The sequence below is a fragment of the Tamandua tetradactyla genome, chromosome 4 (assembly GCF_023851605.1).
Source record: "Tamandua tetradactyla isolate mTamTet1 chromosome 4, mTamTet1.pri, whole genome shotgun sequence".
Lineage (NCBI taxonomy): Eukaryota > Metazoa > Chordata > Mammalia > Pilosa > Myrmecophagidae > Tamandua > Tamandua tetradactyla.
The window spans coordinates 2,022,690-2,035,039 of record NC_135330.1 but is presented as its reverse complement, the minus strand read 5'-3'; the positions used below and the strand labels follow the sequence as shown (position 1 = coordinate 2,035,039).

At 41.5% G+C, this 12,350-nt stretch overlaps 2 long non-coding RNA genes across 2 annotated transcripts; one reads left to right on the top strand and one right to left on the bottom strand.

The window, feature by feature from the left end:
• Nucleotides 1-2,917: 2,917 nt before the first annotated feature.
• LOC143679725 (uncharacterized) lies at nucleotides 2,918-9,478 on the bottom strand. Its single transcript, XR_013173917.1, has 3 exons — nucleotides 9,370-9,478; nucleotides 6,831-6,981; nucleotides 2,918-4,134 (listed from the first exon to the last, which is right to left on the bottom strand). It is a non-coding gene; the product is annotated as an uncharacterized LOC143679725 (long non-coding RNA).
• LOC143679724 (uncharacterized) lies at nucleotides 5,748-7,181 on the top strand. The gene is made up of 2 exons (XR_013173916.1): nucleotides 5,748-5,834; nucleotides 6,542-7,181. It is a non-coding gene; the product is annotated as an uncharacterized LOC143679724 (long non-coding RNA).
• Nucleotides 9,479-12,350: the final 2,872 nt, after the last annotated feature.

Genomic DNA, 12,350 nt, shown 5'->3' with positions numbered 1-12,350 from the left:
TAGGCTAAGACTTCCTGCTGCATACATAAGCTTCACAAGTGCAAGCCTCAGGATCAAGGGCTTGGCATATTGATTTGGGTGTCCCTAAAGGTTGACACAGTATCAAGGGTTTCCCTGGTGGTAAAGTTTAGTAGTTCCATGTTTTTCTCCCATTCCTCAACGGAATTTTCCAACATTTTTTTAAGATCACATACATATAACAAGAAATAAAAATGTGATTTTATTTAAGGCAATACTGGGCTACTTCACAAATTACCACCTCAAATATTTACATGCTCCACACTACCAGTTTCTCTCACATTCCAATAGTTTTTGATTATCTGCTTCATGTACTCTGGGACGTATCCAGGCGTTGCATTTTAAGCCGCGCAGGATTAAAGGAACTTATACTCCTTCTGGGCTCCCTGTGTTTGGACCAAAGTCTGGTATTCTTTGATGATAGTTTCTGGACTTGTATCTTGTTCTTTTGGATAGACTACCATTTCTTATTTCTTTGTGTGTCTTGTCATCTTTTAATGCACACTATACATTTTAATGTTTTTGTGGTTTAACTATGGGATTTTTTCCAGAGCTATATGTTCCTTCTGATCACACTGGGCCAGAAATATGACAGAGATTTCCCTGAGGGACAAGAGCGAACCAAAACAAACCTACCAACACAAACAACAGTGTTTGCAGTCTTTGAAATTTAACTTTACATTGGCTGGTGCTCTCTTTCAGTGTTTACTCCACTTATTAACAAAATCAGCCCAATGTAAAAGAAATGTATATGATTCTCTCTGCTTTTTCTGAGCCTGCATCATGTACTGGGCTTTTTCTTGTCTGTGGGTTAGGAATTTCCTTATGTACAGGGTTTGAAATAGCCTCTCAGCTCCCTTTGAAATAGAAATTCTCCCCCTTGTAGTTGTTCTTTATTGTAAAACCTTAAATCAGGTCATCTTTTGCTCTGGAACACTTTGACTTAAGTGTTGCCTATACTGCTTTAGCTCTCTGACATCCGCTTGTGCCTGCTGGAAAAGTTCTAGGATGACGGGCTAGATAGGAATTTATTGGTTTATTCTTTCAAGCTGCCCCCGGAAAGACTGACCCGACACACCCTCACAGCACTATGTGCATAAGAGTCACTCTGCTTCCTTCAGAAGCAGGCATGTGACCTACAATGGGATGTCAGGCTGCCTCCACTTTGGGTGGCATACACTGGAGGCTGGGTGGAAGTGCCGGCAGGGCTGGCAAGGGGGTCTCACTGAGTCTTCTTTATTTGCCACTAGCCCACATTCTGCAACCCTTGCACTGTTTTACAAAGCTGTGGAAGATGGTTCTGCCATGTTTTCCTGGTTTCCACATCTTACCACTATCTTAAACAACCAGAATGCCACTGTAAAATCTCAATAGACCAGGACTGAACTGTAAGTGATACATAACACATAATGAAGAAACGTGAGAAAAAATTGAATCAAGAGCTAGACAATTTTTAAAAGTTACTATTATTTCTTTCTTGTCATTTTTCATTGATGTTAGTACAATCGAAAATTAAAGAGTGAAGGTAGTAAGAATGGACCTAGTGCTATTTGACCCTTAAAAGGTCATCAAACCAAACTTTTTAGGTAGACAGAGAAACATAATAGAAAAAGAGAAAAGAGAGTAAAAGAGGAAATATGTGGCAGGTGTGTGTGTAAGTGTGCTGCATTCCATGTCTCAGGTTTCAGATATTCAAAGTTGGGGAAACATTGATCCCCAGACACCCCTCTAAATCTTGTGGCAGCTGCTCATGAGGAATCAGAATGTTCAAATTTACCAATTTAACCTCTAAAGCAACTCCTGCCTTTGGTATTGAGGGCATCTAGCCTGAAATATCTTTAGTGTCTGAATTATCATAATAAGCACAAAGACTGATTTATCTGGCCCTGCAACCCCATTTAGGCAGCTATATCTCAAGTTTTGTGTTGTAAAAATCAGACATTTCTCTAAGACTTTGTTTTTACATGTGATGTGATGCTATGGGGGACCAGCAGATGATCTGTTGAATGGGGTCCCTTCTTTCTGTCTTCTGAAGTGCTTGGCATGTCCCAGTGGTCGATAGTACACGTTTGGTGATGACACGGTGTGGAGAGTCTCAAGGGGGTGATGTGTTGGTTCTATCCCTGTGTGCTCATGGCCAAGGTGATCTCAGCTAAAGCCCTTAATTCCTGAAAGGTGCCATGACAGCTCTGGTTTCCCAGGACTTGCACCATTGAGCGGATATGATACTAGGTTGAGTCAGTGCTCCAGGAGCACAGGTGGTGACTGCTTCAGAGTTCCTGAATCCCTTCTCTTCCTCTTCTTCCTCTTCCTCCTATTTCCCCACATATTCGTTCTTCTCCTCAATTAGAAAACTACATTCTTGGAAAGATTCCCAATCATTTTTCCAAACAATGAGCCTACTTGTCTAGGTTTAGATGTTTAATATGTAATATTTCACCAGGCTCACTGCTGGCTGGAAAAATTTTAAAGAAATAAAAGAACCAGTCACAGGTGGTGCGATGATGGCTCAGCAGGCAGACTTCTCGCCTGCCAGGCTGGAGAATTGGGTTCGATTCCTAGTGCCTGTCCAGGTGATAAAAAAAACAAAAACAGAATCAGTCCCAAAATTCAACGATAGCTTGTGTCTTGAGTGAACAACAAGGGCGAAATTGGAAGGATAAGAGTTAGACATTGAGGAGTGGGAGGATAATGTGACACACTGGGTTGAATGGCTTACAAGGAAGACAGAAATTAAACATGTAAACAAATAAAAAAATTCTTCTTTCAAAAACCAAAAAGTCACCATGAGAAAGAGTGGGGGAACCAAATATATGAGAACACATAGGATCAGCCTAGGTGCGCTCGACCCGCCACCTCCCTAACCCTTGAAGACCCTCCCTCCACCCACCTCCACCCTCCAGATTTCGTTCTCTGGGCCTCCTGCCCCTCACAATCATTTATATGTCATGGTGTGAATCTAAAATGGAATCTTATGTTTCTTATTGGTTTGACTAAGAAATCTGCCTTAAAAGAGTTTCTCTCTTGGAAAAGGAATTCCAAGAGCACAGCACCAGTCCAGGAGGCTTTCAGAGGCAGGGGAGATGGGACATCATGACAACAATTCACACTCTGGGAAGTGTCAGTACATTCTGCAGTAAAAAAAGCTGACATTGTGACTTGATCCAAAACTAAATGAGGTCATCTGGTCAACCATCCACAAACCAGATATGTTTTGGTGGCTGCAGCACACAAGGGAAAGCAAGATATGGAGCTTAGGCCCAGGACTAAGAGAAGAACTGTGGGAAAGTGTTTGAGCTAAGACTCAGAAAAGGCAGCAATGAAATCACTTTTACAGGATTAAAGGACTTATTAGGGTGCTCCGTTCCAAACATTGGGTATTTCATAAGGCGCTTTATATCTGCCATAACTAAGACACTAAATACACCATAAATCGCACTTAACAAAATTTACTTTAAATTCAGTTTATATCAACTTCTAAAATGTTTCATTTGATTGGTCATAGGCAATACTATCTGTGCAAAGGCAGCTGTGATATGGGAATAAGACATTTTTCGTGGTTAGTTAGCATAAGCATAGAGCTGATATTTAAGTTGTTGTGCTCGCCACCTAGAACGGATCCTGTGACACACGTGGTACCGCATTTGGGAGACAGGGCATTGGACACTGGTGATGGCTTTCGGAGCATTTCCTATGTGGGGCAGGTGACACATTTTCCAAAAGCTCTTCATACATTACTTTCATACATCATACTGAGGTCGCCTTCACCTCGGGGGCAGAAACCCTTGTGACAAGACGTGTGTGCATCAGAAAAGACATTAGCTGGTACCAAATGTTTAGCCCTAATGGCATCTGCAGACCTGGATGCTGGAAGAGGAGCCGTCAGAAATGAGAAAGGCTCCACCTGGAGTTGAAGGAATGACCCAAGCAAAGGGCACCTTCCCGGGAGGTCCCGCTGTCATCCAGAAGCTGGAAGAGGAGCCGTCAGAAATGAGAAGGGCTCCACCTGGAGCTGAAGGAATGACCCAAGCAAAGGGCACCTTCCCGGGAGGTCCTGCTGTCATCCAGAAGCGGCACCAGAAGAGTCCACCTTCACAGCTTGTGCTGCATCTTGTACTGGATTATAAGGAACCATTTAGGGGTGGCTCAGTAAATGTTTTCGTAAAATCTGTTTGTGAATTTTATTCACATCTTTCTACTTCTTAAAAGGGATGATTAAGAGTGGATTAAGAAACAGAACTCCAGTACACAGCTCTTCGGGCAGCAAGGGAGGAAAGCACCAATGGGCCTGGCTCGCTGTCTGGAACCTCTTGTGGGAGAGGAGACAGGGGACAGGGTGGAGGGAGAGCTGCAAAAAGGCAGGGAATATCGGTCAGATCAGGGGCTCTGTGGTATGAAGAAGGAAGAGGGGAACTGGGGAAAGAGCAGGGCAAGTGGAGGCCCAGAGCATCAGCCCTGCCCCAGGAGGCAGCCATTATTCCACCCAGGTTATAGAGCAAACACCAAACCCAGAGAGGACAGGGACTGGCTGTGCCCAAAGTTAGAACTAGGACCAGACCACAGGCGCTGAGACGTCTCCCCTTCCCTCCAGCACAACGATAAATTGAAGAGGAAATAGAGGTGTAAATGGGTTTACTTCATTGTAAAGAATATAGGAAAATCCTAAAAATAAGTGAAAATTATAATGAAATGATCATTAATCATTAAGAAGTTGTAAATGAATAGCAATTAATTGTAATGAATGAATTATTAATAAGTAGATTTAAGCTTACCTTAAATTTACCTTGAGGTCCTGTGTCAGGCAGTTCTTAAATAATTTATCAATATAAATACACCTAAAATTAGTTATTTGATGGCATTGCTAATTGGGTTGCATTTTCCCATGATTTCGAAGGTGGTAGAATGTCAAAAAATGTTAACTGTCCTCTTAGATTTCCTCAAAATTTAAAAAGTAGCAAGAGGTCTGTTGGGAGAAGTTATATAAGAGCTCACAGTACACCATATTATGTTGTTATGGACCCAAAGCTTCCCTTGTGTTGTAGGTCCAGAGCCAGAGCTGCCAGGACCCGTGAATTGTATTAGATGTTTCTGGGGTCCTAGTGGATCCCTCGTGGCCTGAAGTGGTGCGGATTTTACGAAGAACACAGAAACCAGCTTTATTTCCCCTGTTCAAGGAAAAAAAACAGGCGAAACATGAGCCTGCTGATCAAAATGTTGCTGATTATTTATAAACGCCACTTTGGAAAGGCTAATGAGTCCATTTGTTAGGAAGAAAAGGAAACTTCAACTAACAATCCCTAGGAACAAGGGAAAATGCATTGTAAGAATGGCTTGAGGTAATGAGAAAGGTTTCACCAGACAGCCAGATCCCAAAGCAGCTCTTCCGATCTCAGTCCAGAATGCACAACAAAATGGTAATCAGCAAAAGCAGAAAAAGTTTTATGATGCAGGAAACGGGCAAGTAGGAAAGTGTTATCTTCCCCAATCAAAAAGAGAGCTTTTGGGCACCAGAGAGAGAAGCCCCCAAATTCTCCCAAAGCCAAAATTCAATGATACTGAGAGCTACAGCAGGGCTTCTCTGAGTCATGAGCACTTAACTCAGTGAGCTGATTCTGCAACAGGATGTTTCCTCTTGTCAGAATCCCTGTAAAGCCAATTAGAGTTGGATTTGCATTTCGGTTAGGAAATTATTGCACCAGCCCAGTTGTAGGCAGCTCCATTTCCTCCAGGTGAGGCAGAAAGCCCTATAAAAAGGCCCCCTGCCACACGCTACTATCCTCCTGGCACTTGACTCCTGATCTACGTGGAAGAAACTGGTGAGTCTGATTTCCTAGGCTCTCGTATTTCTTGGGGCTCTCAAATATTTAAATTTAATCTGGAGACAACAATTTGGTGGGTCCAAAGTTAGCATCATGAGTTTGATGCTATTTAGTTGATGAAAACTAAGGGTTGGGGACAATAATATACTTTTAGTTTGTTTATGGTGGATATCCTTATGGGAAAAGAAGTTAATCTGGAAAACTTTGATTTGAAGATGAGTAAAGAACAAGGTATTTTTCTGCCCTGCATCTTTTCAGAGACCATCTTGCTGACATTACAAAGGTCTCAGAAGGTGAGATATCTTCAAATGCCTCCTGAGCAGTGCTTTCTTCTCTACTCAAGCATTAAGGTCTCATGAGGCATATTGATGATAGAAATTAGCTGTGCGATTGCCCAGGATTTCAGCATCTGTAACTATCATTATTGCAAGAAGTTATTTCAATGCAAACAATGTTACACTCTACTTTAGAAAAGAACACTTTTTTTTTAGCAAAATGGCATTAGGAAAAAGAGTTCTCCTAGATTGGATGAACCAGTTTGCTAAGGAGAATGGCAGAAACCAGAAAGGATTAAAAATGGAGTTCAGACACTAAAATATAATCTTGGAGAGTGGAGAGAGAATATTCCAAGGTAATTCATCAGCTTTGGCTTCTCTGTCTGTAGGAGTTCCCTCCTGTGAACACTGTCCTGTAATTTCTTTTAGATTCCCAGAGACTCCGGAAAGATGTCTTACCAGCAGCAGCAGTGCAAGCAGCCCTGCCAGCCCCCTCCTGTGTGCCCACCCCCAAAGTGTGTGGAGCCGTGCCCACCCCCAAAGTGTGTGGAGCCGTGCCCACCCCCAAAGTGTGTGGAGCCGTGCCCACCTCAGCTGTGCCCGCAGAAGTGCCCTCCTGTGCAGCCTCCTCCCCCCTGCCAGCAGAAGTGCCCACCTAAGAGCAAGTAACAGCCTGAGGCTCGTCAGGATCACGAAAGGACGAGGACAATTGGCTCACCCAGTTCCACGACTCCACCTACGTCTTCCCATCAAAGCCCATCACGGACACGGGAGGGTTTCTCCATCCTTAGCCTGGGATCTGCCTGTGATGACTCCCCTCGGAAAGGTCGCCTTCCCGGGCTGGTAGTCTGCTGCTCTTCGGGAGGCTACTGGGAAAGGGCATTCCTCAGCAGAGCCAGGACCCCAGAGCTTCAGAAGGATGAGCAGCCTCTCCCTCCCTTAGCGTCGTTAGGGAATTCTCTGGATGCCTTCCGTGTCTGCGTGTGACCTGGGCAATGATTTCCACCACGTGAGCAATTGTAACTTTTCTTTCACCTCCTGAATAAAGTGCATTTTGTGATGGGATAAATATTTTCTATCTGGCTTTGTTGGCAAATCATATCAAAATTATGGCTTGTTTCTCTCTTTTTACATGAGAAAATGGATTAAGGAATTAAAAGGGATAGTTTTGAATACAATTGAATGAGAAGGAGGAACTCTCTTCCACTCTATGAAGTTTTAAGACTAATTTCCCACTGACATTCAAAGGCTTGCATATTAAATTATGAGCTCCTTGTGGTAAAAGTCCAGGTCTCACAAGTCTCTCAGAGCAGCAAGTGGCTTTTTTCCCAGGGTAGCCTAGTTAGGTTCTTAATAGAGGCTTTAAAGGAGATTTTTCTAATCTGATCAGCCAGATGTTATAAATTCAGTCTTTCTTTCTGAGGATATCTTATGTATCATTCAACATTTACTGCCATAAAGAATGGAATTTTCTGTAGTCTCTACAAGGAGGGAAGAGTCTTGCCAACGGAGGCTGATTTGTTGAGAAGATGCCAAAAGGAATAGACAGAAAAATTCAAGCAGCCTCCTAATAGTGTTTAACATCAAAGAACGTTCTGGGAGACTGAAGGGATATGACACTGAGCATTACATGTTTCTTGACATAATCAAAATGTGTGGAAGTTCGTTCTGTGCACATTGCCAATGGAAGAGTTTTCAGTTTCTTAGGACATGGGAAGAATCTTACCAGTGTCAGAAGCAGTGCAAGTAGTCCTTCCAAACATCTTTCAACCAATTCCTTGCGTGGAAGTGTCCAGACTTAAGTGTCCTAAGCCCTTCCCACCATCAAGTGCTTGACTTACACCCAGCTCAGAAGCATTCACCAAGCAAGTGCCCCTTCCTTATTCCCGGTGTCCTGTTCTAGAGTACACTCACTTGTCTCAACAAAAATGTAGCCCCACCCTACACTCAAAAGTCAGTGTTAGTTTCAGGACAAAGGAACAAGCACAAGAACCAGGCTTCCCAATTCCAAGAGCCCATCACCTGATTTCTGTTAAAGAGATGGGTGACGTTACCACAACCATCCAACCCTTCATCTGCCTTAGATACTATTAGGCAAAGAGATCAGTCTTTGGAAAACACCTGGCAAAGGGCTATGCTCAAAGATTTTAAATTTCCCAGAGCCTCAGAATAAAGAGTGTTGATTTTAAGCATAACTCTCTCACAAAGAACCATCAGATGAACCTTTATTATCTATGAACTGAATGGCTAATGTCATCACCTGATCTATGGATCCATTCATTCAACAGGTGAAGTATAGTGTTATGGTAGAACAGAAAATTTCCTTTCCGAAATTTTTGCCCCTAGACTCACCCCATCCTAAAGAGTGCACTTGAAATATCTAAGGAACTGAGTCTTTGTGGACATCTCAAGAACTTTTTCTATATTGCTTCAGATTCATTTCTTCTATTTATTTAAGTGACCCAGAATAAGATGCCTGATTCTTCTGAAGTTCAATTTCCTCATAATCAGAGTGTGACAACAACAGTGTTGTCTTAGATATCAAATGACTTCACACAAGGTCTGATTTATAAGTAATGCTCAAGACGCAGTACTTGATAGAACTTGCAGCAGCTGCAGCAGCAGCAGTTTTGCCCTATTAGGGATATGGCAGAGACAAAACTATGATCGGAAATAGGAAACGTTCCCAGGCTTTAATTTAATTCCCTATTACATCATGATCATTCTCTTGTTCCTCTGATATAATTCATTGTCAAGAGATTTCCCAATCTGGAAAGATGGAGCAGACATATTGGTCCCTAGTCCTCTTAATAAATATAACTGTAAACCCCAGATTATGTAACAAACCAAAGACAACTCTGAGAGAAGACAGCAGACTGGCCAGGGCCCTGGGACCAGAGGAACAAAGCAGTTTTCTGGGTATTATGTTTTTCCTCAGATATCCCATATATGCTGCTGGAAACAAAGGAAGCCAGCAATAGTAACAAACCACAAAATCCCTACGAAAGCACCCAAGGCCCAGGGAACGGGAGGTCTAACCAGCCTAGACAGTAACTCTCTTCTCAGTTAAATACCACAGAAGATCTGTGGCCCAACCCCCACCACACCAACACAGGCTGAGCAGGAAGCCGACACTTCTAACCTTGCCAGGCTGTCAGAGGCACCCCAGACCCTCCTCCAGATAAGGCCCTTAAGATGATCCCTTCCGCTCCTTACTGGGAGCATCCCTAGACGCCCAGAGGATAGTCAGGACTTACGCTATCACCTCCTGGCGATGACCCCACCTCTCCTCTGCAGGGGAAGCTACAGGAGCAGTAAGGAAGCACCACTGCCGTGCCCAGCCCGCGGACTCACAGAGACCTACTGGGAGCCAGTGCGCACGCGCACACCCCCCCTCCCAATAATGAAGCGCCCCTCCCCCTGGATGTCCGCAGGAGTTGAATGCAGAATATGAGCCTCGACTTCCTCTTGGCAGTAACAAGACAGTGCCCTACCCCTGTTAGTGGTGTCAGAGGATGCTAGCTACAACAGAAGTTTAAATAAAATTCAGAGTTTCAGGGCAATACTCTGAATGTCTGGGTTTTAATAAAAATTTACCTGTTATACCAAGAACCAGGAAAATCTCAACCTGATTGAAAAATAAGACAATAAATGCCAACACTGAAATGGCAGATGACAGAATTGACATCTGAGAAGGATTTAAAAGTAATCGCCAACATGCTGCAGCAATTATAAGCACACTTAAAGCAAATAAAAAATCAGATTTGACAAAGAAATAAGAAGTCTGAGCACAGAAATAGATACATGAAGAAAACCAAAATGGGAATTTTAGAATTGAAAAACATGCTAATAGAAATTAAAAGATAATGGATGGGCTTGACAGAATGCAGTAAATGGAGGGAAAAAACACGAAGATAGAACAATAGAAATCACCCAGTCTGAACTACAGCCATAAAATAAATGGAAATAAAAATAGCAGAGATTGAAAAGAGTAGAAAAGAGATCTAACATTGCATCATTTGGAGTATGTGAAAAGACAGAGGGCAAGGATGAATACCAGCCAAAATCAATTGATAATGGAAATAGAAAAAGCAACATTCAGAGTAGAAACTGATGGTAGATGATTCCTAGGCATAAAAATGATAAAGTGCAGAACTTTACATAAAATTATGTCATGGGAACACGTAAAATGAAACTATAATAAGAGCTCATAGGCACCATCCTTATTAAAATATTTATTTAAAAATGTATTTGGAAAAGAATACTTGAAATTTCCTAAATTTGTCAAAAAGCATAAACCTACAGATTCAGTCTGTGTGAACTCCAATCAAGATAAGCCCAAAGAAAAATCTGTGCCATTAGACAATATAATCAACCTTCTCAAACTAAAATCAAAGAAAAAATTTTAAAAGCTACAAGATACTTTAACAACTTGTGAAAGACAACTTGAATGACAGTGGATTTCTTGTCAGAAACCATGTAGCCTAGAAGCAAGTCACAACATTTTCTCAGTTCTGACAGAAAAGAACTATGAAACTAATAAAACAATACCCACTGAAAATATCCTTCCGGAATGAAAGGGAAATTGAAGCAATCTTAGAGGTAGAAAACTGTCAGTATTTATTGTCAGCATCCCTGCTCTGAAAGAATGGACAAAACAAGCTCTTTAAACAGAAAGGGAGTGAAGGAATCCCTGAAAACAGTGTCATGGTCAGGTTCATGTGTCAACTTGGCCAGGTGGTGGTGTCTGGTTGTCTGGTTGGGCAAACACTGCCCTGTCTGTTGATATGATGACATTTCATGGACTTAAATCATGATTACATTGGCTGTATCCCCAGATGATTGTGTCTGTAATCAGCTGTGGGGAGTGTCTTCTGCTATGAGTAACACAATCTAATCACTGGAAGACTTTTAAGGAGGATTCAGAAGACAGAAGCTCTCTTCCTGCCTCAGCCAGTGAGCCTCTCGTGTGGAGCTCGTCCAGACCCTTCATTGGAGTCCCCAACGTCACAGCCTTCCCTGCAGACCTTGGACCCTTCCATCCCCACGGTTGCCTAGCCAGCCCCTCCTGAGAGTTCCTTTCGGACCTTCCTCATGGTTGTCAGCTTGCAGCCTGCACTGTAGACCTTGGACTCTACATTCCCACAGTTACGTGAGGCACTTTTATAAACTTTACACCTACAAATATCTCCTGTTGATTCTATTTCTCTAGAGAACCCCTAACTAATACAATCAAGAAGAAAATTAATGGAAAAATTAAAAGTAATATATGGAGAAATAGATTTTTACTTTTAGGTTTACTTTTCTTCTTGAGTTTCTTCACTATGTTTGACAGTTGAAGCAAACATAGCAACACAGTCTGATATTGTTCCCAATGTTTGTAAAGGAAACATTTAAGAAAATTCATTTTGTATATTAGAAAGAATAAAGGACCATAAAAGACTTTTCTATATTTCATTGAACAAGTAAAATGAAAATTTCAATGGACTGTAATGTTTGTATATGTAATATAGAACATACAGCAGCAGCTAAAATCATCTACCATTACTATCAAAAACATAAGAGGTAAACCAAAATGGAATTCTAAAAAAAGTCATGTAATCCACAGTAAATCAGTAAAAAGAAAAGAGGAACAGAAAAACAGAGAGAACAAACAGAAAACAGCAAGAAAAACTGACAAAAGCCCGAAGATAACAATAATTACATTAAATGTAAATAGTCTAAATGCAATAATTGAAAGACAGAGATTGGCAGAATGGATGCAAAAACATGACACACCTATATGATGTCTATAAGAAATATACTTCCAATATAAGGATGCATATATATATATATATAGTTTGAAGGTAAAAGTTTGGTAAATTATATACAGCAGGAGTCCTTTTCTTTTTTTTTTTTTTTTTTTGCCTGGGCAGGCACTGGGAATCGAAACCAGGTCTCTGGCATGGCAGGTGAAAATTCTGCCACTGAGCCACCACCACACCATCCAGGAGTCCTTATGTTAAATACACAAATCCCAGCAAATCTAAAAATTTCATATTATCTAGAGTATTATCTCTGACAACAACTGAATTTGTTGTTGATCGGATAAATCAGATCAGTGCTAGAAAATGCCCCTGAATTCACTGAAACTAAACAACACATTTTTAATTGCACCATGACACAAAGAAATAAAATAAAGAAGAATTTGAATATGTAAGCAAAATTAAAATGAATATACAAAATATGAAAATCTGCA